The sequence below is a fragment of the Hyaena hyaena genome, unplaced genomic scaffold, assembly GCF_003009895.1.
Source record: "Hyaena hyaena isolate Hyena2069 unplaced genomic scaffold, ASM300989v1 scaffold_427, whole genome shotgun sequence".
NCBI classification, from domain to species: Eukaryota; Metazoa; Chordata; class Mammalia; order Carnivora; family Hyaenidae; genus Hyaena; species Hyaena hyaena.
The window spans coordinates 77,800-103,233 of NW_024081064.1; the positions used below are offsets into that span (position 1 = coordinate 77,800).

Consider the following 25,434-nt stretch of genomic DNA (forward strand, 5'->3'; position numbering starts at 1 on the left):
AGCCTGGAGCCTGCTTCCAATTCTGTGTCTCCCTCTCTGGTTCATGCTCTGTCTCACTCTCAAAAATAAGTAAACATTAAAAAATATTTTAATAAATAAATAAAAATAAAAAATTGCTTAACCAAATACAAGAACTTTAACCTTTACTCACAGTCATCTCCATGCGCCAAACACACAGGAAATCATGGAACTTTTGACCATGGAAAACGCTCAATCAGCTGGAATGTGTTGATTCTGAGGAGTGTTACCCAGAGCAGATAATCAAAAATTGAAACTTCTCTACTAGTCTTGTTTTCCTCATTTCATTTTTCCAGCTATCTGTTTATTATTTTTTCACAACATATATACATACGAAAATACAAACATATATGTCACAAAATTAACATTCTGCAACCCAAGAATGACCCAGGCTTGCAAAATTGAACATTGCTTCACAGTGTCCGCATCTACATGATCCTCAGAAAAAGAGGTAACACCTTTGGTCCATGTATTTCTCAACTTGCATGAGGTTCTTCAGTTTATATTAACAGGATTTCTTGCCTCACCAAATATATTTATACTTATAGATTTATAGATTTGTATTGGTTCTGTCATTGCTCATTTTATGTTAATGCTATAGAAATCCATTAATCCAAAATGACAAGAACCATATTGTTGTATATTCCTAACGTTGAGCCATAGGATAATTTGAAAAAGAAGAAATAGACTAGATTTCCCTTTCTGTTGGACCTCACACTTCCAGACACGTAGCATTCATTGGGTAGGGCTCCTACGCCACCAGCTGTCATCACTGGCTCAGGACTGGCCCAGTTCTTCCTTCTCATCTCCATTTGTTCCAACATTAATTCACCAATCTATCAATAGTCATTAAGTACATATCTATGAATCTCAAAAAGCAAGGACAAAAGCCTTCAGTATTTCTATCATTTTTCTTTAGAATCATTGCCTAATTAAATATACTTCTTTAGATGTAGTTTATCTATACAGTGGAATACTACATGGCAATGAGAAACAATGAAATCTGGCCATGTGTAGCAACATGGATGGACCATGAGGGTGTTATGCTGAGCAAAATAAGTCAGGCAGAGAAGGACAAATATCATATGTTTGCACATATAGGAGGATTAGGAGGAACTTAACAGAGGAACAAGGGGGAGAAGAAGGGGGGAAATGATGGTGGGGGAAAGGGAGAGAGGCAAACCATGAGAGACTCTTGAATGCTGAGAATAAACTGAGGGCTCATGGGTGTGTCGGGGAGAGGAGGAAGATGGGCATGGAGGAGGGCACTTGTGGGGATGAGCACTGGGTGTTATATGGAAACCAACTTGACAATAAACTATCTGTCAAAAAAAAAAAAAAAAAAAAAGAATGGATATTACCAAAAAGGCTAGTGCTGGTGAGGATGTGGAGAAAGGGAACCCTTGTGTATTGTTGGTGGGAATGTAATTTGGTACAGCCACTGTTCAAACAGATGGAGGATCCTCAAAAAATTAAAATTAGAACTACCATATGATCTAGTAATTCAATTTCTGGGTATTTATCCGAAGAAAATGAAAACACTAATTCAAAAAGGTATCTGCACCCCCATGTTCACAGCAGCCCTATTTACAATAGCCAAGACATGAAGCAACCTAAGTGTCCATCAATGGATGAGTGAATAAAGAACCGCGGTGTATATGTGTATATGTATATGAATATGTAGATGTATACACATACATACACACAAAAACATAAAATGGAATATTATTCAGCCATAAAAAAGGAAATCTTGCCATTTTACAGCAACATGGATGGACCTTGAGAGCATCACGCTAAGTGAAATAAGTCAGACATAGCCAAATACCGTATGATCTCTCTTCTGTACATCATCTCAAAGTAAATAAGAAAACAAAAATTATAATTAAAAAAAAAAGTTCATAGATACAGAGAATAGAATGGTCATGCCAGGGGGAGGGGTGGGTGAAATAGGTGAAGGTAGTCAAAAGCACACCGGTGACTGTACTGTCTGTCAGAATTGCTAAGAGAGTCAATCTTAAAAAGTTTTCATCACAGAGAAAAAAATGTGTAACAAGGCACGGTGGTGGGTGTTAACCAGACTTGCTGTGGTGGTCACTTCACACATATACAAATATTGAATTACGTTGTACACCTGAAACTAATATTATATGTCAATTATTTCCCCAACCAAAGAAGTAGCCATTTTTTTAGCTTTATGAGATGCATAAGCTATTTAGAGTCATAAGAAACTACACAAAACCTACATAAATAAAAATTATTCATGTTTCTTTGGCAAAACAAAATATACTTCTTTATTAACCATACTCATTGCAGTAAAGGTAGGTTAATCATCATAATGTTTCACAAAGGTTCAACTTGGTCATTGGGCCACAGTTAGTCTTTTTTCTTTTTTTTTTTTTTTTTTTAAATTTTTTTTTTAATGTTTTATTTATTTCTAGGAGAGAGAGAGAGAGAGAGACAGCATGAGCAGGGGAGGGTCAGAGAGAGAGGGAGTCACAGACTGAAACAGGCTCCAGGCTCCGAGCTGGCAGTCAGCACAGAGCCCGACGCGGGGCTCGAACCCACGAACCGCGAGATCGTGACCTAAGCGAAAGTCGGACGCTTAACCGACTAAGCCACCGAGGCGCCCCTAGTCTTTTTTCTTATATTAAATACTTTGTGAATAATTCCAGTGATACCCTGAACAAACCCTCCAAACCAAGACAAGAAATTTGATGATTACACACATTGGACTTCAGGCTCCCACACAGAGCGCCTGGAACGCCTGAACATGGCAGATGCTGAAATCGACTCAGGTGTTTTCTTTCTGAGAAGCACAAAGCAAAGTAGGTGTAAACAAGACTGAAACATGATCTCGTTCTGCAAAGTCTACGTTACAAGTCAATCATTTGGAAATACATTAATTTAGAATAAGGCTTATCATTTTATTTTTAAAAATGAGTCATCTCATACTTGCTACAGACCCAGAATAAGAATTTCTCTGTCACTGTTCACTAAAGAGGTGAGGCACATGAACCATTCATTCTTCCTAATGGGATTTGGTATCTTCAATACATTTGAATAGTTTCTATTGCCTCACCACATATACTAAGAGTACCTATGCCCCCAAATGCTCTACATTTTCACTTTTCAATATTTCTACATTGATTCTTGAATTGATCCATTGATAATAAAAGAATCAAAATTCAAGAAAACTAAGAACACAGTCCCTTTATATGCCTCAAATGAGTCCATAGAATATTCTCAAGCAGAGGTAAGAGACTGTATTTCCTTTTCTGTTGGACCTCAGAGTTCCAGACACGTAGTATTCATCGTCCATGACTCCTACGCCACCAGCCGTCATCACTGGTCCAGATTTCCATCTCTTCCTCTTCATTCTTTGTATATTATTTCATTAATTACTGAATTCACTAATACTAATTTTAAAAACCCTAAGATTCACAAAAAAATGAGTAAGAATGTTGAATATTTCATATCTGTCAAGAGATTCATCTACCATATTGATGTCTCTCTTTCCTTAATTAGCCTTAGTCTATCATAAATGGGTTCATAAATATAATGCTTGGTAATACTTCCATATATATCACTGGCCGTGGCTGGCCTTTTGCATTATATTCATTCTATTAATAACACAGTAAATACCCCTTTATTTAAAGCCTGTCAAATGAAAACATGAACTTTATTACTCACGTTGGTCTCTGCACACATGGAACACTTGTTCACTCATAGGGATTGTGACCATGAAAGAGTTCTTCAACCAGCTTGAGTGTGTCCATCCTGAGGAATACAAAACAGAGCATGTGATATATGAGACCTAATCTGAAATGATCATTCTTTTCCACATTTCATTTATCCTATCATTTAGGGACTTACAAATGTTCTTTCTCTTAACCAAAGGAACAACCTCAAAATTGAGATTGACCTAAAAACTCAAACTCTTCCTTATGAGTTTTTATGAGGTGACCCACACTTGATGCATTTAGTCCTTAAGGGGTATCAGTGTTTTCAATCTTTAGTCATAATGCTTGCCTTACCACATATATTCACAGCTGGACAACACTTTACTCTTTTTTTCTTTATCTATTAATTTATATTTCATTAGTGGTTCTATTATTGATCCATTAATAATAATAAATCTAAATTGATATGATAAAGACCAGAGTAAGAACGTGATCTCTGTATATTTCTAATATCTATCTACAGGAGCATGTCCAAAAGGGGGCTCTGACTAATTATGTCTTGTGTTGGACCTCAGTACTCCAGGGACACATTATTCACCATCTAGATGCATGTGCGACCATTCGCCATCAGTGGCTCTGGTTTGAGTCCCTTTATCTTCATTCATGTCTGCATCGGTATCAAATAAATCATTAATCTGTTAGTAATGGTAAACATGTGAATCACAAAATCTAAGAAGATCCTTTCAAATCTCTAAAATCTCTCTATAGAATCGGGGCGCCTGGGTGCCTCAGTCAGTTAAACATCTGACTTTGGCTTAAGTCATGATCTCATGGTTTGTGATTTCGAGCCTTTCATCGGGCTGTGTGCTGACAGCTCAGACCCCAGAGCCTGCTTCGGATTCTGTGTCTCCCCCTCTCTGCGTTGCTTCTCTTACATATGCTCTGTCTCCCTCTCTCAAAAATAAATAAAACATTAAGAGTTTTTAAAAAATAAAATAAAATCTTTCTGTAGAATCATTTCCCACATAAACTGATTCCATTTCATTAACTGACCTCTTCATTGAATCAGAATCATGTCTTATATCCTATTTCTCACTGGGGCAGAGTTAACGTCTTTAAATTAGGTTCCATAATAAAAATTCAATGTGTACCTTTTAACAATGGCCCGATCTATTATGACCACTTTGACCATTACTCACCTTGGTCTCTTTCCAGCATGGAAGCAACATGACGATCTTGATCAGGGCAGAAGCTAACATCAGCTTGGGGTTCTGTTCTGAAGAGTACCAAGCAGAAAAGGTGGTAACAAGATTGAGACATTCTCTCCATTTATCCATACTTTCCACCATTCATATAGGTGGTCATTTAGTTATTTTTCAAAGTCTGGTAACATTTCCTTCTATAAAATAAGCATCAAACGTCCAACATTTTCAGTTTAATAACTGACTTTTCTTATAAAGATCTCTCGCTTTTTAATCGAGGCAAAATTAGCTATTTAAAGTTAACAAATCATGGATGGGGTGCCTGGGTGGCTCAGTCAGTTTAGTGTCTAACTCTTCATTGTGGCTCAGGTCAAGATCTCACAGTTCATGAGATCAAACCACGTGCCATCGGCGTGGAGCCTGCTTGGGACTCGCTCCCTTGCTCTCTCTGCTCTTCCCCTGCTCACACTCTCTTTCTCTCTCAAAATAAATAAACTTAAATACTACTACTACTAATAATAATAACAATAAAGTCAACAAAACAATAGCATTTAGTATTTTCACAATATCTTGCACCACCACCTCTACCTAGTTTCAAAGTACTTCCATGACACCACGATAAAATCCCATACTCATTAAGCAATCTCTCCCCACCCCCCCGGTTCCCAGACCCTGGAAACTACCAATCCTTATTCTCTCTCTATGGATTTATGTGTTTGGGACATTTCATATAAATGGAGTCATGCATGAGGTGACCTTCTCTGTCTGCCTTTTAACATTTAGCATAATGTTTTCAAGGCACATGAGCACCGGTGTGGGTCACTACTTCATTTAAAAATCTTTTTTTTATTGGGTATCATTGACACACAACATTACATTAGATTCAGGTGCAGAACATGTGATCCAGCTTCTCTGTACATTATGCTGTGCTTGCCCCGAGTGTAGCCACCGCCTGTCACACACAACACTATGAGAGTTTCATTAACTATTTGCCTTTTCTTCCCATGACCCCATAATGAACTGTTACCGATCACTATCTATATCACCCTTAGTCAAAATACAAAATATGGGCGCCTGGGCAGCTCAGTCTGTTAAGTGTCCTACTCTCAATTTTAGCTCAGGTCATGATCTCCTGATTCCTAAGATGGAGCCCCAGAGTCGGGCTCTGCACTGACAACATGGAGCCTACTTGGGATTCACTCTCTCCCTCTCTGCCCCTCCCCCATTTGTTTTCTCTATCTTTCTCTCTCTTTCTCTCTCTCTCTCTCTCTCTCTCTCTCTCTCAAAAATAAATAAATAATAAGTAAAATATACTGAATCCATGTATTATCCATTCTAACTTACATTAATATTATTTCTATCACTAAATTCTACTTCTGAAACATATTACACGTTACATGTACATGTAATTACATGTACATTACATAACACATTACATGTTAACTAATTAGAATTTAAATAAAAATTAGAGGAGCACCAGGGTGGTTCAGTTTGTTGGGCATCTGACTTTTGAATTCACCTAAGGTCATGATCTCATGATTCTTAAGTTCAAGCCCCACATCAGGGTCCACCTGCCTGGGATTCTCTCTATGTCCCTCCCCTCTGCTGCTCACTCATGTGCTTTCTCTCTCTCTCTCAAAATAAATAAACTTAAAAAGTAACATAAATAAATAAATAAGAATTTGGAGAAAAAAATGCTATTTCTCCTTATGACATATTTTAGTAATGAACAATTTTTGTCTTGTTCACCTTTATTCATTTATACGTTGGTTTATTCTGCCATTGAACTTCTGTAATATTTCTTGAAATTCCTGAATAAGAACAAGGTCCTTGTATACCCTGACACCTGTCTATAGGAATATTCTGAGCAGAGGAAACCGACTAGAAATCTTTATGCTGGATGGACCTCAGACTTCCAGACACGTAGCAGTCATCGTATATGACTCATACGCCACCAGCTGTCATCACGGGTCCACACTCAGGTCTCCTTTTCTTCATTCTCACTTACATGTGTTTACTGTCAATTTATTAAGCAATTAATAATCATAAAATAAGCCTCTGGGAATCACAAAAACTCAAGGACAAGATCCTTCAGTATCCTTAGCATCTGTCTGTTGAATCTCTATACTTATTTCACTAATGATCCTCACTATGGACAATACTGGTTAGTTAACATGTTTCGTGTCAACACCATATTTACCATTGAGCTGTGTCTCGACTTCCTTGAATTTTTAATATGACACTGAGTATACTACACAAACCACCTAAAGCAGGCGGAGAACCTGACTGACACTCACATTGGTCTTCATCCTCTTACACAAAGGGGCATCCATGAGGCACCCAATCATGGCCAAACACCTAAGTAAGTTCAAGTGTATCCATCTGAGGAATACAAAGAAGAACAGATAATAACAAGACTGAGATACTCTCTATTGATCCACACATCCTACCTACATTCAGTGAGTCATTTAGGAACACAGTGAATTGGGATCATATTAATTCTTTTTCTCTTTAAAAAATGAACAATATCAATCCTAATACTAAGAATAAAAACTTTGGCTGTTTTTCATGGTCTATATATCATTCTCAGCCAAAGAGTAAGACATGTGAACCATTTACATTTCTTAATGAACTGCAGTGTTTTCTATAGAGGCAATAGATTGTCTTTCTTTGTGTTGGACCTCAGAGTTTCAGACACGTAATAGTCATCATCCATGATTCATACGCCACCAACTATCATCATTGGTCCAGATCTGTGCCTCCTTCCTTCTCATTCTCATCTGCATCAGTTCCCTGACCAATTCATGAATTCATTAATATTAGCTCTTAAAACTCCCTGATTCACAAAAACCCAAGAATAAGAGCAATGAATACTCTGTATCTGCCTATAGGATGATCTGCCGCACTGCTGTATCTCTCACATGAATGCTCATCAAAGTTCCATATGTGGATTAATACATGTCACGTAGCAGATAAATCCCATATTTATCATTCATGATGGCTGGCATTTCTTATTATATTTTACACTTTTAAGAATACAGTGAACACCTGAAAATATATTCTCAAAGACATGAACTTTAACTCGTACTCACGTTGGCCTCTATGCTCATTAGACACGGAGGCAACCAGAGTGTGTGGCCATGAGACGTGCTTCAACCCAAATGCAGTCATGTGCCTATTCTGAGGAGTACAGAGCAGAGAAGATGATAAAAGACATGGAGGCCTTCTCTTAACTGATCTTGTTTTCCTCATTTCATTTACTCAATCATAAAGGTATTTATTATTTTTCCTAATTTATACACACATGTAAGCATACATGTAAATGTAATGTTATGATACTTAAAAAAAGAAGTAACACCCTTGATCCATTTATCTCTTAACCTCCATCAGTTTCTTTGGTTTATATGAATAGTAGTTCCTGCCTCACCACATATACATCCATGGTTGAGAAGACTTCTTCTATGGTTTTATTTGGTTATATATTTATTGATTGGTTCTATCATTGATCCATTCATTTACATTAATAACATAGAAATTCATAAATCCCTGATTACTAGATTTACACCCTTGTATATTCTTAATATCAATCCATAGGATCATCGTCTTGGACCTCAGACTTCCAGACACGTAGCAGTCATCGTATGCGACTCATACGCCACCAGCTGTCATCATTGGTCCACGCTTGGATCTCTTTTTCTTTATTGTCATACACATTTTTAAAAAATTAATTCATCAATTCACTATGGTAATTAAATAACTAACTCTGAATCACAAAAGCCCAAGGACAAGGGCCTTTGGCATCCTTATCATTTTTCTTTAGAGTCATTGCCTCATTGAAATGATTCTAAAGAAAAAATGATAAGGATACCCATTAATCTCCCATAATCTCCCATTAATCATCCTCATTGTTGAAAAGGTAGATGAATCAACATCATATTTCATACATTTCCGATTTCAAGACTGGATCATGGGTGGTCTTTTCTCTTATATTCAATACTTGTTTTTAAATATTACAGAGAATCCCCTTAAGAAACTACCCAAAGTGTAATGAAAACATTGACTATTACTCACGTTGGGTTTCCATGTTCCTACAGGCATACAATTTAAACCACCTTGGGTGAGTCATTCTAAAAAGTAGAAAGCAGAGTAGATAATAACATGATTGATATATTTTCTCTATTGATCCTTGTGTCTATATTTCATTTCCCAGTAATAATGCTGTGTATTAACTTGGGATAATATGCATTTTACTTTTTCTTAAGAAAAACATTGAGCTTTCCATTAACTCAGAACAAGAATACTGGCCATTGTTTATACTGTCTATAACATTCTTACCTAGAGGTAACACCTTTGAACTATTTCTCTTACTCTTGCCTAACTATATGTTTCATCACTGTACAATGCTTTACCCCCCTCGTCTATTTTATATAAACATTATATTGATTCTTTTGTTGATTCACGTATTATAATAGAATCAAAATAAATGAGCACAAAAACCCCAGAACAAGATCCTTGTGAAACCTTAAATCTGTCTATAGGATCATTTCCAACAGAGGTAATAAACTAGATTTCTTTTTATATTGGACCTCAGAGTTCCAGACACGTAATCATCAACAGTGAGTCATACGCCACCAGCCGTCATCATTGGTCCACCCCTGGCCTTTTTCCTCACTTTTATCTACCTTTGTTTATTAATTAACTCACCAATTTATCTGATACTAATAAAATAAACACCTATAAGCAAAAACAAAAACAAAAAAACCTAGGCTACAGGCCTTGAACAGTCCTACATCTGTCCATAGAATCAACGTATATTCTTGATTAATCACCCTCAAAGTTTCCCATGGGGATTAATCAAAGAATAATGCAATACAATATCAACTCCATATTTCCCAATGGACCATGGGTGGCTTTCTTTTATTATATTTCATACTTTTCAAATACAGAGTGTATACCCATAAAAACTCACATTTTTTTCTATACACCAAACACTGAGACAAGCAGACACCTTGTGACCATGGAACAGTCCTTAAATTAGCTCTAGCTCCATCCATTCTGAGAAGTGCAAAACAGAAGGTGATATTAAAAATAAACAAAAAAACTTAGACCTTATCTTCATCACCTTGATTTCCACATTTCATTGACTCAACCACCTAGGTATTTCTTAATTTTCATATTTTACAATACTTCACTTATTCATATTTATTTGTATTGGATTATTGACTCTTTCACTTCTCTATACTAAAAGAATCAAAATCCATGAACACAAGGAACAAGAACATCATCCTTGTCTGTTACTAACACCTATCAATATGGTCACTTGAAACAGAGAGAAAAGAATAGATTTCTTATTTTGTTGGACCTCAGAGTTCCCGACACGTAGTATTCATCGTCCATGACTCCTACGCCACAAGGTCATCATTGGTCCAGAACTGGCCCTCTTTTTCTTCACTCACTTCTACATTTATTAATGATTATCAATAAATTAATAACTATAAAATAAATATCTATGAGTCAAATATTCTTGAAAATAAGATCCGTAAGTATCCCTAACATCCGTCCATAGAATCATTGCTGCCTCCTTGAATATACATTTCATTAATCATCTACAATGTTGCAAACACTGGTTAATCAATATAATGTTTCATGTCAATTCCCTATTTATCATGGGGCTGGCCTTTTTTATTATATTTAAATATTTTTAATATGACAGTCAACATGTTAAATAAACCACCAAAAATAAGAACTTTGTACTCACACTGATCTCCATCCCCTACATATAGAGCTCATAACCATGGCGGATGCTTTCATCACCTCGGAGTGCCCACTCTGAGAAGTATAAAGCAGACAGAACGGGAAGAAAAACAACAAAAGCTGAGACACAATATCTCCAACTCTCTATGCAATCCTTGCACGTAACTTTTTATTTAGTGGGCACTTTAGGTATTAATTACTTGGGGATAATATGTATTAATATTTCTCGTAAGATCGTGAACGTCAAATTTGCCCCCGAGCCAGAATAAGAACCATGACTGTTACTTGTACTTTTTGTATAATCATTAGCCAAAGAAATAACACCTTTGAACCATATTAATAGATTCTCTTACTTCATGACACATTTTTATAATTCTACAATCTTTTACTTATTCATATTTATTTATATTTGTTTATTGGCTAGTTAGAATTTTAATATATCCAATAATAATAATAGAATTGGAATCCATAAGCACAAAGGCCAAGAACATGATCCTTGTATACTCTTAACATCTGTCTATAGGATCATTTCTGAAAGAGGCAGTAGACTAGATTTCCTATGTGTTGGACCTCAGAGTTCCAGACATGTATCATTCATCATGCGTGATTCATACGGCACCAGCCTTCATCATCGATCCAAGTTTGGGCCTCTTCTTCTTCATTGCCATCAATATTTATTAATTAATTTACCAATTCCCTGGTGATAATAGAAGAAATACCTATGAACTAAAAAAAAGAACAGAAGAATAATGGCCCTAAATAGCCTTCCATTCGCCTATATAATCATTTATCGCATAAGTATATTTCTTATATTAATTATCTTCAATGTTGTGTATATGGTTTATCAACACCATGTTTCATATTATATATATATATATATATATATATATACACACACACCCCATAGCATTGGGCCTCAGTTGGCTTTCTCTGCTTATATAAAATACATCTTATTAAACCAGTGAATATTTTTTCTAAAAAGTAACCAAACTAAAAGCCCTGTGATCATTACTCACATTAGTCTGTGTCCCTAACCATGGAGACTACCACAGAGAATCAGCTTAACTGTATCCATCCCGAGGAGTACAAAGCAGGAGAAATGATTTTAAAAATTGAGACACTCTCTCCATTTAGCCTTGCTTTCACATTTACTTCACTCATTCATTTGATTATTGTTTTTTCATAATATGTACACATTCTCCTTTTAACAACATGCACAACCTCGCCCACGAGACTGGTCCGTGAGAACAGAAGTGACCATGATTAATCAGTGCCTGTACGATCCTTGCACAGAGGTAACATGGTTGGTCCATTTAATTCTTAATGGACTTCTGTGATTTCAATTCATATTAATAGTATTTCTTGCTTCACTACTTTTTTTTTGGAGTTAACAATGCTTCTTTTTATATTTACTGATGTATATATTTCTTTATGGTTCTATCATTGATCCATTTATAAATATGAAATCAAAACTATGTACATGTAGAAAAAGAGAAGAACAAAATCTGTGTTCTCCTTACATCTGTCCATAGAATTATTTCCAACAGAAGGAACACACTAGATTTCTAATTTGTTGGACCTCAGAGTTTCAGACACGTAATATTCATCATCCATGATTCATACATCACCAGTGGTCATCATGGTCCAGAATTGACTCTCTACTTCTCCACTCGTTTCTACTTTTGCTTATTGATTAATTCCTCATTTCATTAATAATTAATTAAATAACTCTGAATCAAAAAAACTTAAGAATAATGTTTTTAAGGATCTGTAATAGCTATCTATGGGATCATTTACCACATTGATTATATCTCTCATTAATCATTCCTAATTTTGGCATCGTTAACACACTGTTCATGGCAATGCCATATATACACTGAGCCATGGTTGGCCATCTTAGATCCTTTAAAAACCACCCAGGCCAAGACAAAGACTTTGGCCGCACTCACATTAGTCTCTGCTCCTAGGCAACAGACAGCTCATGACCATGGAGATGCTTCAACTGGCCTGGAGTATCCATTCTAAGAGTACAAAAACAGATGAGAAAGAAACTGAAATATTCTCTCCATTTATCTTTGTATGCCTCCTTTCATTTCACTTGTCATTTAGGTATGCATTAAATAACATACAACATTGAACAAGGCCCTGACCAAACAAGAAATTGGGCTATTATTTACACTGTGCATATATTAACCTTAGCCAAAGATATAACACCTTTAGGACATTTATTTCTTAATGGAATTCAGTGTTTTTAATAGATAAATAGTATTTCTGACCTCAACATACATTTTCATAATTGGACAATGCTTTATTTCCTTGCTTTAGTTATGGGCTTGTTTGATTCTTTTTGTTGACCCCTTTACAATAATAGAATCAAATTCCGTGAACACAAACTGAGAACAAGAACCTTAAATATTCTTGACATCTGTCTATTGGATCATTTCCAGTAGAAGGTATAAACCAGATTTCATATCATGCTGGGCCTCAGAGTTCCAGTTACATAGCATCCATCATGCAGGACTCATACTCTACCCATCATCCAGGACTGGCCTTCATTATGTTCAATCTTATGTGCATGTCTTAATGATTAATTCATCAATCTCCACAGAATAATAAAATGCCTAAAGGTCATGTCAACTTGAGACAAGATCCTTTAATATCTCTAACATTGCTGTGTAGAATTACAGCCCCCTGATATCCCTGATGTACATCCTTCGCTAGTGTTCTACAATGTTTCCTGTATAGATTAATATAATAGTTCACATTAACCCCATTTTACTATTTCACTGTGACCAAACTATGCCTCTGTAAATAAAGAAGTTTGAAATCAACTGTGATTCAAAATTCAAATTGAATAATATGTTTTCCATTCATTAATTGAATAATTAACTGTGGAAATGAATAAAATAGTTTTGTGTTCTTCCCCTTAATTGACCACAGATGTGCTGAACTGGCCCACGCATGACCTTAATTCATTTTATTAGTATATGTAGCCATTTATTGCCTTTCAATAATGGAGTTCACACCTATGACAAACCACCAAACCGAAAGCAATTACCTTGGCTGTTACTTACACAAGTTTCTATACTCCATAATTGATTCACTGTGCATACATTCTGTAGAGTATAAAGCAAATATAAAAAAAAAAGGTTCAATTATGTAGATGATGGATGGACCGATAGATATAGAACAGTCTAGATTGTGATATTTTAATTGAGTGCAAGTCAACAATAAATGATTAGAAATAAGCCTTAGTGCTCCTTATGTATTAAAACATTGAAGAGAATATTTATTGCTTGATTGATTCAAGCATTAAATCTAACTGATGTAATGAACACCTTTGAAACCAACACCAGATAAAAAAATAAAAAATGAACCACAACAACCACTCCTATCTGTTTATATGTCCCCTCCTCAGCCAGGAAAGAGCTCTGTCTTCCTTCTAAATGAATCTTGCTTGGAAAGAACTGAATCCTAGATTCAGCCACATTTTCAGCAATTGCCTATGCTTCTTTCACCTTCCTACAGGTACGTACGAACATAGTTACATATGGAGTCGCTTATCTTCTGCTGTTTTAAAGAAACTGCACCAAGCCAGAAAAAGAAAGTCAATCTAAGCATATTCACCATTCCCATCATCTAAGAGGATGAGTCTTACTTTCTTTATCTGGAGAGTACTTGTGTGGAACTGGATTAATCACTGTCCTTGTTTCAGAACATACACTCCTCAGGGCCCATGCTTTGTCTTCTTTCAAATAATTGATTAAAATATTTACTTGTTCTTTTATTCATTTATAATAATATCATTAATATTTGTGACTCCACAGAAACAAGACGATACTAATGCCTGTCCATATGCTCTTTAGGCACAGAAAAAAGATCAGATACTTTTTTCCTGTTTTGTTTTAAACAAAACATAGTGAAGATCATTAGATTAATTGTAACTGGTCATGTGACACACTCTCAACAAACGTCCACATGTAAGCCCTCTTTCAATTACGTAGTTATTTAATTGATAATTAATTTATGGTGAATGTTTGGTACTTCTCTTAGTAAAACAAAACACCAACGCCCCAACCCAGCCAAACAACATGGGTTCTTCCGTCCATTTATCTAAATTCTCTTTACCCAAAAGGGTCAGCTTTCATCCATTTATTTTACCAGAACTCAGCGCTTCAGAAATTTATTAACATGGATTCTTAGATTACATATATTACATTACATACTCCCATATTTGTACCAGCAATAACCCATGTTGTCTTTATTCATTTATTTGTTTCTTGATTTATTCATGCATTGATTTACTCAAAATATAATACTTAAAAGCCCAAGAACAAGCTCCCGAGCATTTTTAACTCCTAGAATAAACTTGCTTTCCATAGAGACCAAAGAGAGGAATCTTCTTGTAATGGACCTCAGAGTTATAGGGTTTAATCAAAATCCTTGATTTCAGACACCCCAGGGTACTCATCATTGATCCGTTTTTCTTCATTTATACCTTTGTTTATTGATCCATTCCTTGATTCACCAACAGTAAGAAAATCATGTCCATGAATTTTAAAAAAGCCAAGAACAAGATCTTGGATGTGACCAAGGTCTACTTACAGGCTCTTTTCCCATAAACTAGACCTCTTCCCTAAAGATGTCTTTTGCAGTGGCCCTCAGTGAGGTATGTATGGATCAACTAACATCCTTGCATCCTATTCCAACCATCAGCCATCTTTCTGTGGACTCCTTCACCAAGGAGCTACCCAACAGCTGATATTCACATATCAGAATATGAATGTGCTATATTGCATTCTCTAACACGGTCCCCATGAGACACATGAAATTGTTGAGTCCTTGAGATGGGGCTAGTGCAACTGAAGAACTAAATTTAAAATTCACTGAACTGTAATTATTTTAGATTTAAATAGCCACATGTGGCTAGGAATAACCACACTGACAGTGCCATCCTCGATTTTATTACTGGATACACGTTGAAGCCAAATGCAGTGCAAAACTAAGATGGATTAGTAATCTACTTTGAAAATGAATGTCTTCCATCTTGTTTTTAACCTCAGTTGTACCGAATCCGATTAACTGCAATCTTTGTTTCACAGCACATTCATATCACTGATCTCTGTATGGCTTCATTTAAATCATTCAGTGAATGTTAATGAAAAATTGACCGCAATTGACAAGATCGTTTGCCTCATCCTTACATTAATCAGTAAGTTCCTTACCCAGAAGGTAACAGGCAAGGTCTTCATCAGTAGACACTGGTTAAATCGGCCATGGTCTCATTCTGGAGTCAAGTGCCAATTTCAAAACAATGAACAGTCTAGATTTAGAGTGATTTAAAGGACAACAGGTGTGTGGTACAAAATTAATCAGGAAGCTGATTCTCTTGTCACTGATCCAAGAACATCACTCCTTTTTAATTTGTTGATGTAACTATAAATTTTAAATAGTATAATGAACAGTGTTGAGTTCATCACATAAAAATAAAAACTTTAACTATTGCACATATCTGTCTACACACCCCTTATCCAATTAGGCAATAGCCTAGACCGTCTTTCTTTTTCAAGAACTCAATTTGTGTAGAAATAGATGAGATTAAATTTGTGACTCATGGTGGATTGTCACCAAGCTCTATGCTTTGACCCTACTCCTATATTAATTCAATCATTCATTGTTTTATTTATTCATTTATGGAGTCACTTGTGGAATACTTGATCACACATTCAAGTATACTAACACACACACACACACCCCCCACACCCTAGCAAAATGGTAACTCCATGAACAACCCAGAATAGAAATGCTCTTCATATGCAAGTATCTACATGCCCATAGCCAAGTTAAGAAGAGACATCTGATGTATAGATAAAGATTAATCATTATTTTTGCTCCTTACTGGGCCACATTTTGCCGCCTTTTAAAAACTGTGACTAGGACTTAATCTACTCAAATGTAACAATTCATCAATATCTGGGAATTAACTATACCTGGGAATTAACAGCAAACTTGCATAACATTGTTTTGTCTCCACATGTCTATTACATTCCCCACAGGGCTTTAAACATGAGATGTTTTTCCTTTTTTTAATAAAACTCAGTGAACAGAGGTACATTAATAATAACTCTGTTCATAAGGCACATTCTAATGAACTATGCTCATTCTTTTTACAATTAAATATTTAATGAATTATTTATGCATGTAATTTTTCCTTTTCTAAAAATAAACAACCCACCAGCAGACAACCACCTATATCAAGCAATGACACTGAGTCTTACATGCATCTGTCTACCCACTCCTTCCAAAACAGGGGCAACAGCCCCTACAAATAGATTTCACTGGAATTCAATGCCTCAGAAATGAGTAATAATCATCCCAGTTTCATTATATACTCTCATAATCGATTTATGCCCAGGTTTCTTTATATTTACTCATTTATATTTTTCTTCATTTAGTCATGCATGATTTACTAACAAGAATTCAAGCTATTCCCATAAAGTGTGTACACCCATGATCAAGATATCTGAACACTCAGAAATCCTGCTCTAAGCTCATTTCCATGGAGGAAAAAAATGAGGCCACTATTTAATAATGGACCTCAGAGTCACAGATGGCTTTAATCAAAATTTTTGATTCAGACACCCTCCAATCTCATCATTGGTCCAGACTTGGCACTCTTTTTCTTCATTCATTTCTGTCTTCATTTTCCCAGGAATTACCAACTCCCATAACAAGACACTTGATAGAACTATGATCTGTCTCTAGTCTGACTTCTCACAAAGCTTCCAAACTAGATCTCAGTGTGAACCTTGCTTTGTATCAATACCATCACTAAAAATGTCCCAGGATTGCACCACATTCATTTAATTTGTCCAATGTTAAGCACGGTGCAATTAACCACAAGAAAACCACAATGGTATCCCACATCTAGGACACAGTCAATTCGCTACACCTTCTTCTGAGATCTTCCTTCTTCTAAACAGTTAATGCCTGGGTCTCCATCAAAATGGAAATGCTTAAATCAACTGTGTTGAGAAATTATACGGAATAGCAAACAGTTCCAAAAATCAATTACATCTCTTCCATCTTTTTAAAAAAAAAATGCATGTCGGGGCACCTGAGTGGCTCAGTTGGTTAAGTGTCCGACTTCGGCTCAGGTCATGATCTCACAGTTTGTGAGCTCAAGCTCCGCAATGGGCTCTGTGCTGACAGCTCAGAGCCTGGAGCCTGCTTCAGATTCTGTGACTCCCTCTATCTCTGCCCCTCACTTGCTCATGCGGTCTCTCTCTCTCAAAAATACATAAAACATTAAAAAAAATTTTTAATGCATCTCAGTTGTGCTGAAATGGGTTACTTCTACACCTTGGCCCAGAACACATTCCCACCATTGGTCCATACTTGGAGTTCTTAGATTTTATTTTTGCATCTAAAGCCTTTTGTTCTATTCAACTACCTTAGGGACCACACATGAACAAAACATACAAACTAAGCCACCTTTGATTGTCACATTGCCCCTTACTCACAGAAGTAAGCCAAAAGCTTCTTCATTGGACAATGGCTGAATGTAATGTGGAATGTTCATTCAGGAGGACAAGATAGATTTTTTAAATAATAAAAGATATAAATTTAGATTTTTAAATAGAAATTAGTTCTGCATTAGTAGATTAATCAGAAATATTGGTTGGTGTCACTTTTTCATCAATACAACAGGGTTATCCTTTTCTTCTACTGATTTACTCAATTTTTAGTGTGATTTAATACACTGAAGACCTTTTATAACCTACTCTCCAACACAAAAAGAACTATAACTATTACCGATATCTGTCTATGAAACCTACCAAATCGTAAAAAAGTGCAGATAATCATTCAGTGGGAAAACTCTAACACAATGAATTTAAATTCTTCTTTCATGAACCAATCTGACCAATGAGCCACACTACACTTTAATTCTTGTATTTATCCATGAATTTATTTACTCCTTTTTAAAATAAGTCTAAGGATAAGTTAACTCTCTACTCTTTTTTTTTCCTACAGAAAACACAAAAATGGTAGAGTCATCAACTACCCAAAACTATTACATGCAACTTTCTATCTAAGCACTGTCCTCCCTGATAGAACTTTCTGCAGGGAGGGAAATATTCTCTATTAGCACTACTCAATGTGGTAGCCACTGGCCACATATGGCTTGAAATGCGACTAGTGTTACTGAGGAACTGGATTTTCATTTTTCATTCATTTGGATTTAAATGTTAACAGCAAGATGTATTTAGAGAATGAAGTCTGTATGATCCTTCCCGAAAGAAGGAGGGGCCCGTGGACTTCAAGAGGGTAGAACAGAATTAATAATGCTCCTTTACACATTGTATATGCTCCTCACTGACCGATGGCTTACCTTATTTTAAATAACAGATTTAGATATAACATTATTCTTTTACTCACTAATAAGAATAGCACCGATAAAGGCGAACCCTAAGGATTCTTCACAAGAAAGCTGAGTGATACTCAGGGTCTCCATTGGCTTTTTGCTCACAGAAATCATTAACAAAATGCATTTACTTTTTGTTAAATAAAAAAGGATGAACACGATTACTATATTCACCTTCTCCGTGTTCATGCTTAGATCTTTTTTAAGTTTCCACAATTATTTAAGAATGTATTTTCTTGGGGCGCCTGGGTGGCTTAGTCGGTTAAGCGTCCGACTTTCGCTTAGGTCATGATCTCGCGGTTCGTGAGTTTGAGCCCCGCGTCGGGCTCTGTGCTGACTGCCAGCTCAGAGCCTCGAGCCTGTTTCAGTCTGTGACTCCCTCTCTCTCTGACCCTCCCCTGCTCACACTGTCTCTCTCTCTCCTAGAAATAAATAAAACATTAAAAGAAAATGTATTTTCTTTTTTATTATTGATCGTAGTAAATGATTGCTTGTTAAAATAATTTTCAACTAATGGGTTTATCATGATTTGCAATATTATTGAATATATGTGTTATATTAAGTATTGCTGATTGCTATGTAATCATATAAGTTTTTTGTCCCTTTTTAAAATGAGATATGTCACCAACTCACTACCACCTCAGAACAACACTGATGTTCACAAGTATCTATCTATACTTTTCCAAAGGAAGAACAGCCTTAGACTATTTTATTTTAACTCAAAATTCCAAAAAATAATATTAACAGTAATCCTTGGTCCATTACCTCCTTTCATAATTAAAGAAGGCACAGCCCTTATCTTTACTACTTATTCATGCATTTATTCACTTATAATAATACAATCCCTATTTTGAACAACAACAAAAAAAAATCAAGAACACATTCCTTGACTATTTCTAACTTCCTCTGTAAGCACATTTCCCGTAGATGCAATGGACCTCAGTTACAGACTGGATTTAATAAAAAAATTTATTCAGACACCCCACACACACCCATCTAGACTTTGGTATTCTGTGCCCTCATTTAATACATTGTTCTTGATATACGGAAACCAAGTTGACAGTGAACTATGTTGAGTTATTCATTGATTCATTAATAAAACGGTCAACGTGCATGGTTTGGAAAATAAGACCAAGATCCCTGAAGATACGAATATGTCCATGAAAGTTTACTTCCTACAGAGCTACAGAACTAGTCCCTTTGTGGCCATGCACCTCAACATTGCCAATGTGAATCAATCCATTTCTTGGCATCCTCTCAATTCCATTAGTCATTGGACTCTGTTTGGGCCTCTTTCATTTAACCTCCATATTTTAAAGATGGTACAGTGAACTACCATTCTGTACCACAATTAAGGAAGAGGCAAAAGTTTCCACTTTCTTATGGTTCCTTCCCCCGCCTCCCCCCCGCGCTTGATGGGTTCACAGTCTACAATAATATCAACCGGTGGAAAAGTGCTTGAATCCACTGTGGACCAAAAATAAAATGGAATATTAAAATGGTTTGAAAATTACTAAAATCTCCTTCATCCTTTGTCTCAATAAATTCAGTAATCCTGAAATGGATGAATCATAATTCTGAATTCATAACACATTTTAATCATTGGTCAATGCATCACCACCTTTGAATTGTTCATGTATGTATCCACTAATTCTTTCCAAACATCACAATGAACACCCATGACTAAGCCTCCAGGCAATACATCAACATTGACTATTGCTTACATTGATCCTTCCGTCTTTCCCAAAGATGGAAGCACGATCTTCGCCATGAGAAAATAATCAGTTATGAGGAGTAAAAACCAAACTTTAAAAAGAATCAGTCTACATTTAACTATCTTAAATGATCAAAAATCAAGTAACCATGAACCTTAGCTTACACCCTCTCTAAACACGAGAAAGACAGAGCTCTACTTAATATTTACTAATTTGGGGGATTTTTTTATTTTAAATAATATAATGACCACCGCTGAATTTAGCAGTACACAGAAGAAAATTAATTATAACGACCAGGAAGATCTATCTGTCAAGCCTGACCCTATGGAATATATTTATTAATTCGCTCACTAATTGTTCTACTTAATTACTCATGGGATAATAAGACTAGCTCTTCATTTTTCTCAAAGAATTCCAAAAACTAAACAACCATCAAAACAGAAGCAAAATACTTATGATGTACAAATGTCTACATGCAACAGTAGGAAGGCCTAGAACTCTTTTCCTTCCAATGGATATGAGTTGTGTAAAACACGATACATCATGATCTTTACATTCAACTGCATGCTTTCCTTTGATGCATTGTTGGCTGACTTAAAAAAATAACTGAGAGATAAATGCATATGCATTTTTTCACTTGTAATTATACTCAGTGTATGTCAGCCTGCCCACACTAGAGAAGTACCTTGAATAATATTTACATTTGTTCTCATGTCATTACCCAGAAGGATAGCAAGCTGATTCTTTAGTGTTTGTTTGCTTACATAAAACTGCGTAAGAAGATTGTATTAATCATGAGTGTGGTTGTATAAACAGTATCACCACCGATCCCTGCTCTCCCTCTCAATTAGATAGTTTATTCAATCAACTACTTATGTAAATGTATTTTCCTTTCCTTAATAGAATGATCAATTGGCAATGTGCCTCACCATAGAACAAAACATTGATTCTTAGGCACAGTTGACCATATGCCTCTCACCAAAGCGATAAAAGCCTTGACCGTTAATTTACTGGGGCTTTGAATCTCAAAATTGTTTTAATAATTATCCATGTTTCATTATCTGCCCTAAAAGTAGTACACGCATACCCCTCTTATTCTTTATTCATTGATAGAATTCTTTATTCATGGGCTAATTGTATTATAATAATGCAATTCATACCCCAAACCACAAAGCCTACGCATGAGATGCTGTAGGCTCATTTCCCACAAAGAGAATAATGAGGTGTTCTTTCTTAATGGACCTCAGAGTTGCAGATGGGTTTAATCAAAATTCTTGTTTCAGATACCCCATGGCATTCATCACTGGTCCGTGTTAGGAAAATTTTTTTGTTTACTGATTCATTTTCTGATTCACAAACAATAATACAATCACAAAATTCCAAAAACAAGATCTTTGAATTCTAGGCTTTTCTCCCACAGAGCTAATAAACTCATTTTTTGGGGGGTAAGGGGGTGCAAAGCTGCACGTGTGAATGAGTCAAAATCTCTGCTTTGTATCAAACTCACATCTAGCATTGCTTCCTGTGTGGCCCTCTTTTATTTAGTCTGTCCATATGTGAAAGATGGTTCAATGAAAAATAATGAAACTGCCATCTCCAATCACCTCTGGGCCTGCCCCAAAGAGCTATCAGCTAGCTCTACCCATATGGGAATGCTTAAATCAACCATGGTAAAAAGTAAACAAATAAAGACTATGAAATGAAATAAATCAAATAACATTATATCTTCTTTTAAAATTACTTCCGTGGTGCTGATTTAGATAAAGCATAATTTTTGGTTTGTAACACATTCCCATCACTCATCCATACTTGGGAGTGTTTTATTTATCGTGTGTGTGTAGCGCACAGTCATTTACTTCGAAACTCTTCAGATAAGACCCGTGAACGATGCATCCAGACTAAGAATGTGAACTAAGGGACTTACTTATTATATTCGTCTTCATGATCCTGGTTCTCTATAATAATTCTTTACTAAATGACTGAGTCAGCTATGCTATTGCCCACTCTGGGTAAGAAAAAGCAGAGTTAGGCTACATTCAGAGTTTTTTAATAGCTCTTGATCAGGCAGAGCTAGAGACCAATAAACGTCGACTCAAGCCTCCTATTCTTTATTAAACCAGTACAGAATTGTTAGTTATAAATAATATAATAAACACTCTCAAGTCCACCACCTAGTCCAAGATTAAGATCTATCATGCTTACAAATTCCCACCTTTATAAATGCCTATTAAAGAGATGGTTATCTAATAGTTTATTGACTGATGGAAACACTTTCCTTCCTCTTAGCTTAAAAAATAAAAAAACCCAGCAGGGGCACCTGGGTGGCTCAGTCGGTTGAGCGTCCGACTTCGGCTCAGGCCATGATCTTGACTTCAGCTCAGGTCATGATCTCACAGTTTGTGGGCTCGAGCCCCACGTCAGGCTCTGTGCTGACAGCTAGCTCAGAGCCTGGAGCCTGTTTCGGATTCTGTGTCTCCCTCTGTCTCTCACCCTCCCCTACTCATGCTGTCTCTGTCTCTCGGAAATAAATAAAAAACATTAAAAAAATTTTTTTGCAAACTCCAGAAACTCAAAACACTGGGTCTTAACTGCAGATATTAATCTATTCCATATAAAGGAGGATTACACAGTAAGACTTTCCACTTTCCTTCAGAATTGTATTGATAGTAATAGTGTTTACTGCACTCTGCTAATTGTCCCTGAGGAGTCTTTTAGTGTCTCATGTGTTCATTTCTTTATTTACTCATGTATTGATTCACTTGAAATAATATAATCCGTATCCATGAGCCACAAAAGCCTGAGCCAAGTTTATTGAATTTTCCTAACTTCTACTATTAGCTAACTTCTACAGACACTATTGACAGATTTTTTTCTGTAACGGACCTCAGAGCTACACAGAGGGCTTCATCAAATGTGTCGATTGAGATACCTCCACCAATACGCATCATTGATCCAGGCACAGCTTTCTAGTTCTTCATTCATTTATGCCTTCTTGAATGGATTCATTCACTCATAGATGTATGAATCAGAATTATACCCTCAATAACCTTTAATGACATAAAACTGAGAACAGGAGCCTTAAATACAACTGAGATCTGCTCATTGCCCCCATTCATGGAGAGCGAAGGGTCACTCGCGTTTCACAGTGAATCTCTGTTTTACGCACAAGGATTAATCAGCACGCTTGCTTCATAACCATCCCTCACTTATGACTGGTGTCCACCTGCTCCTTTCTCACTTGACCTGCAGAAACATTAAAGCTGGCGTAGTCAACAGCCACAGACCCGTCATCTCAACTCACAACCGACAAAACCAACAGCCCCCATCTTTCGAGGTATTTCAGCCTCAAAGAGTTAACACCTAAGATCTTCATCGGGGAAGACACGGATTAAGCAAATGTGACAAGAGCATGAGATGGGAGGACAGACTGCTCTGAGAATATGTGAAAAGCCCGCCATCACTTTAGTAATGGTTCTTAGTTGGGCTGCGTCAAAGCATTCGTAAATTTTAGTTCATGATGCATTCCGATCTCAGGGCTCATGATTGGCATTCCTTAACTTCATACGTTATTTAACTACGCATTTATTGAAATAATTTAGTGGGCTTCCATAAATAACCCCCATCTAAGCCTTAAACACAAACACTGATATTCACTTACATCAGTGTTCACACTTCTTAGGCACAGAATTAACAGCCCCGTCTTCACGATCATAGAATGATTAAATCAGCTATGTGTTCATTCTACGAGCAAAGGGGAAAGCGGGGAGGGAAGCCAATTTGTAAAAACAAGGAAGATTGAGTTTGCTTTTTTAAACTGAAATGTGTCAAGAGGAATAGTTCAGCAGAAGCCCTATTTCATATCACATTCTTGTCAATGACCCAAGGATGGTAGCTATCTTACTGAGTTAAGTTTCAACTAACCAAAAGGAATACTATTGAATTCATTGCTCAACACAAAATAAAAACTCTTTACAATTAGAGACATCTGACTTTCCTTGCAATCTACATAGGGAGAGCCATGATCATCTTTTTATTGGACTTAGCTGCATAGAATTTACCATATTTGCTTCCAGATACAATCTCCCAATCCTCCCATACATGTACTTATGGATTCATGGATCCACTCACTTACTGGTTTATTTTATTATTCAGAGTAATAATAATACCATTCTTCTAAAGGAAACTCAGAATGGTTAAACACCAGCCCAGAACCAAACGACCACAACTCGGAAAGGTCCAGATGTACCTTTCAAAAAATGGAAGAGCCTAAAATTGTTCCTAGACTATTTGTCATTGGCAAACTAAGAACAATCGGCATCCTCATATTTCTAATTGGTCCATGGTTTGCTGACTTTTTAAAAAGAGAACAATACAGAAAATTATACCTTCTTGCTCTTACACAAAGACACTGGGTACCGTGATCTTATCCACTGGACAAGGAAACCAAACAAAATTTATGTCTGTCCACAGTCATTACTGTCAGTAACAGACTTGCTTCTTTTTTATTGTTTTAATAAAAATCAGTTTAAAAAAGATTAATGATGAGTGTTGTCATGGAAATCATTCTCGTCACTGGTCTCTGCTTGGCTCTCAATTATGTGGTTATGTAACCAACTATTATAGAGTCAGGGTATTGCCAT

General features: G+C 36.2%; 1 long non-coding RNA gene, 13 other non-coding genes and 1 pseudogene across 15 annotated transcripts; all 15 read right to left on the reverse strand.

The window, feature by feature from the left end:
- Positions 1-151: 151 nt before the first annotated feature.
- LOC120245738 lies at positions 152-13,768 on the reverse strand. Of its 2 annotated transcripts, none has more exons than XR_005531860.1 (10): positions 13,729-13,768; positions 12,604-12,675; positions 10,659-10,729; positions 9,870-9,955; positions 8,972-9,027; positions 7,993-8,080; positions 7,198-7,282; positions 4,898-4,974; positions 3,709-3,795; positions 152-234 (listed from the first exon to the last, which is right to left on the reverse strand). It is a non-coding gene; the product is annotated as an uncharacterized LOC120245738 (long non-coding RNA). The 2 variants fall into 2 exon arrangements; XR_005531861.1 differs by lacking the exon at positions 152-234 and adding an exon at positions 2,655-2,824.
- On the reverse strand, positions 724-798 carry LOC120245798. The gene has a single exon (XR_005531892.1). It is a non-coding gene; the product is annotated as a small nucleolar RNA SNORD113/SNORD114 family (small nucleolar RNA).
- LOC120245799 lies at positions 3,297-3,371 on the reverse strand. The gene has a single exon (XR_005531893.1). It is a non-coding gene; the product is annotated as a small nucleolar RNA SNORD113/SNORD114 family (small nucleolar RNA).
- On the reverse strand, positions 6,801-6,875 carry LOC120245767. Its single transcript, XR_005531872.1, has one exon. It is a non-coding gene; the product is annotated as a small nucleolar RNA SNORD113/SNORD114 family (small nucleolar RNA).
- LOC120245787 lies at positions 7,576-7,650 on the reverse strand. Its single transcript, XR_005531884.1, has one exon. It is a non-coding gene; the product is annotated as a small nucleolar RNA SNORD113/SNORD114 family (small nucleolar RNA).
- LOC120245765 lies at positions 8,505-8,579 on the reverse strand. Its single transcript, XR_005531871.1, has one exon. It is a non-coding gene; the product is annotated as a small nucleolar RNA SNORD113/SNORD114 family (small nucleolar RNA).
- On the reverse strand, positions 9,481-9,552 carry LOC120245772 (annotated as a pseudogene).
- LOC120245783 lies at positions 10,257-10,329 on the reverse strand. Its single transcript, XR_005531881.1, has one exon. It is a non-coding gene; the product is annotated as a small nucleolar RNA SNORD113/SNORD114 family (small nucleolar RNA).
- On the reverse strand, positions 11,219-11,293 carry LOC120245780. Its single transcript, XR_005531879.1, has one exon. It is a non-coding gene; the product is annotated as a small nucleolar RNA SNORD113/SNORD114 family (small nucleolar RNA).
- Positions 12,228-12,301, reverse strand: LOC120245779. The gene has a single exon (XR_005531878.1). It is a non-coding gene; the product is annotated as a small nucleolar RNA SNORD113/SNORD114 family (small nucleolar RNA).
- Positions 13,132-13,207, reverse strand: LOC120245807. Its single transcript, XR_005531898.1, has one exon. It is a non-coding gene; the product is annotated as a small nucleolar RNA SNORD113/SNORD114 family (small nucleolar RNA).
- A 1,294-nt stretch (positions 13,769-15,062) lies between the features above and the next one.
- LOC120245803 lies at positions 15,063-15,135 on the reverse strand. The gene has a single exon (XR_005531895.1). It is a non-coding gene; the product is annotated as a small nucleolar RNA SNORD113/SNORD114 family (small nucleolar RNA).
- Positions 15,136-17,245: 2,110 nt separating this feature from the next.
- On the reverse strand, positions 17,246-17,319 carry LOC120245795. Its single transcript, XR_005531889.1, has one exon. It is a non-coding gene; the product is annotated as a small nucleolar RNA SNORD113/SNORD114 family (small nucleolar RNA).
- Positions 17,320-22,030: 4,711 nt separating this feature from the next.
- Positions 22,031-22,105, reverse strand: LOC120245801. Its single transcript, XR_005531894.1, has one exon. It is a non-coding gene; the product is annotated as a small nucleolar RNA SNORD113/SNORD114 family (small nucleolar RNA).
- A 1,566-nt stretch (positions 22,106-23,671) lies between these two features.
- On the reverse strand, positions 23,672-23,749 carry LOC120245763. The gene has a single exon (XR_005531869.1). It is a non-coding gene; the product is annotated as a small nucleolar RNA SNORD113/SNORD114 family (small nucleolar RNA).
- Positions 23,750-25,434: the final 1,685 nt, after the last annotated feature.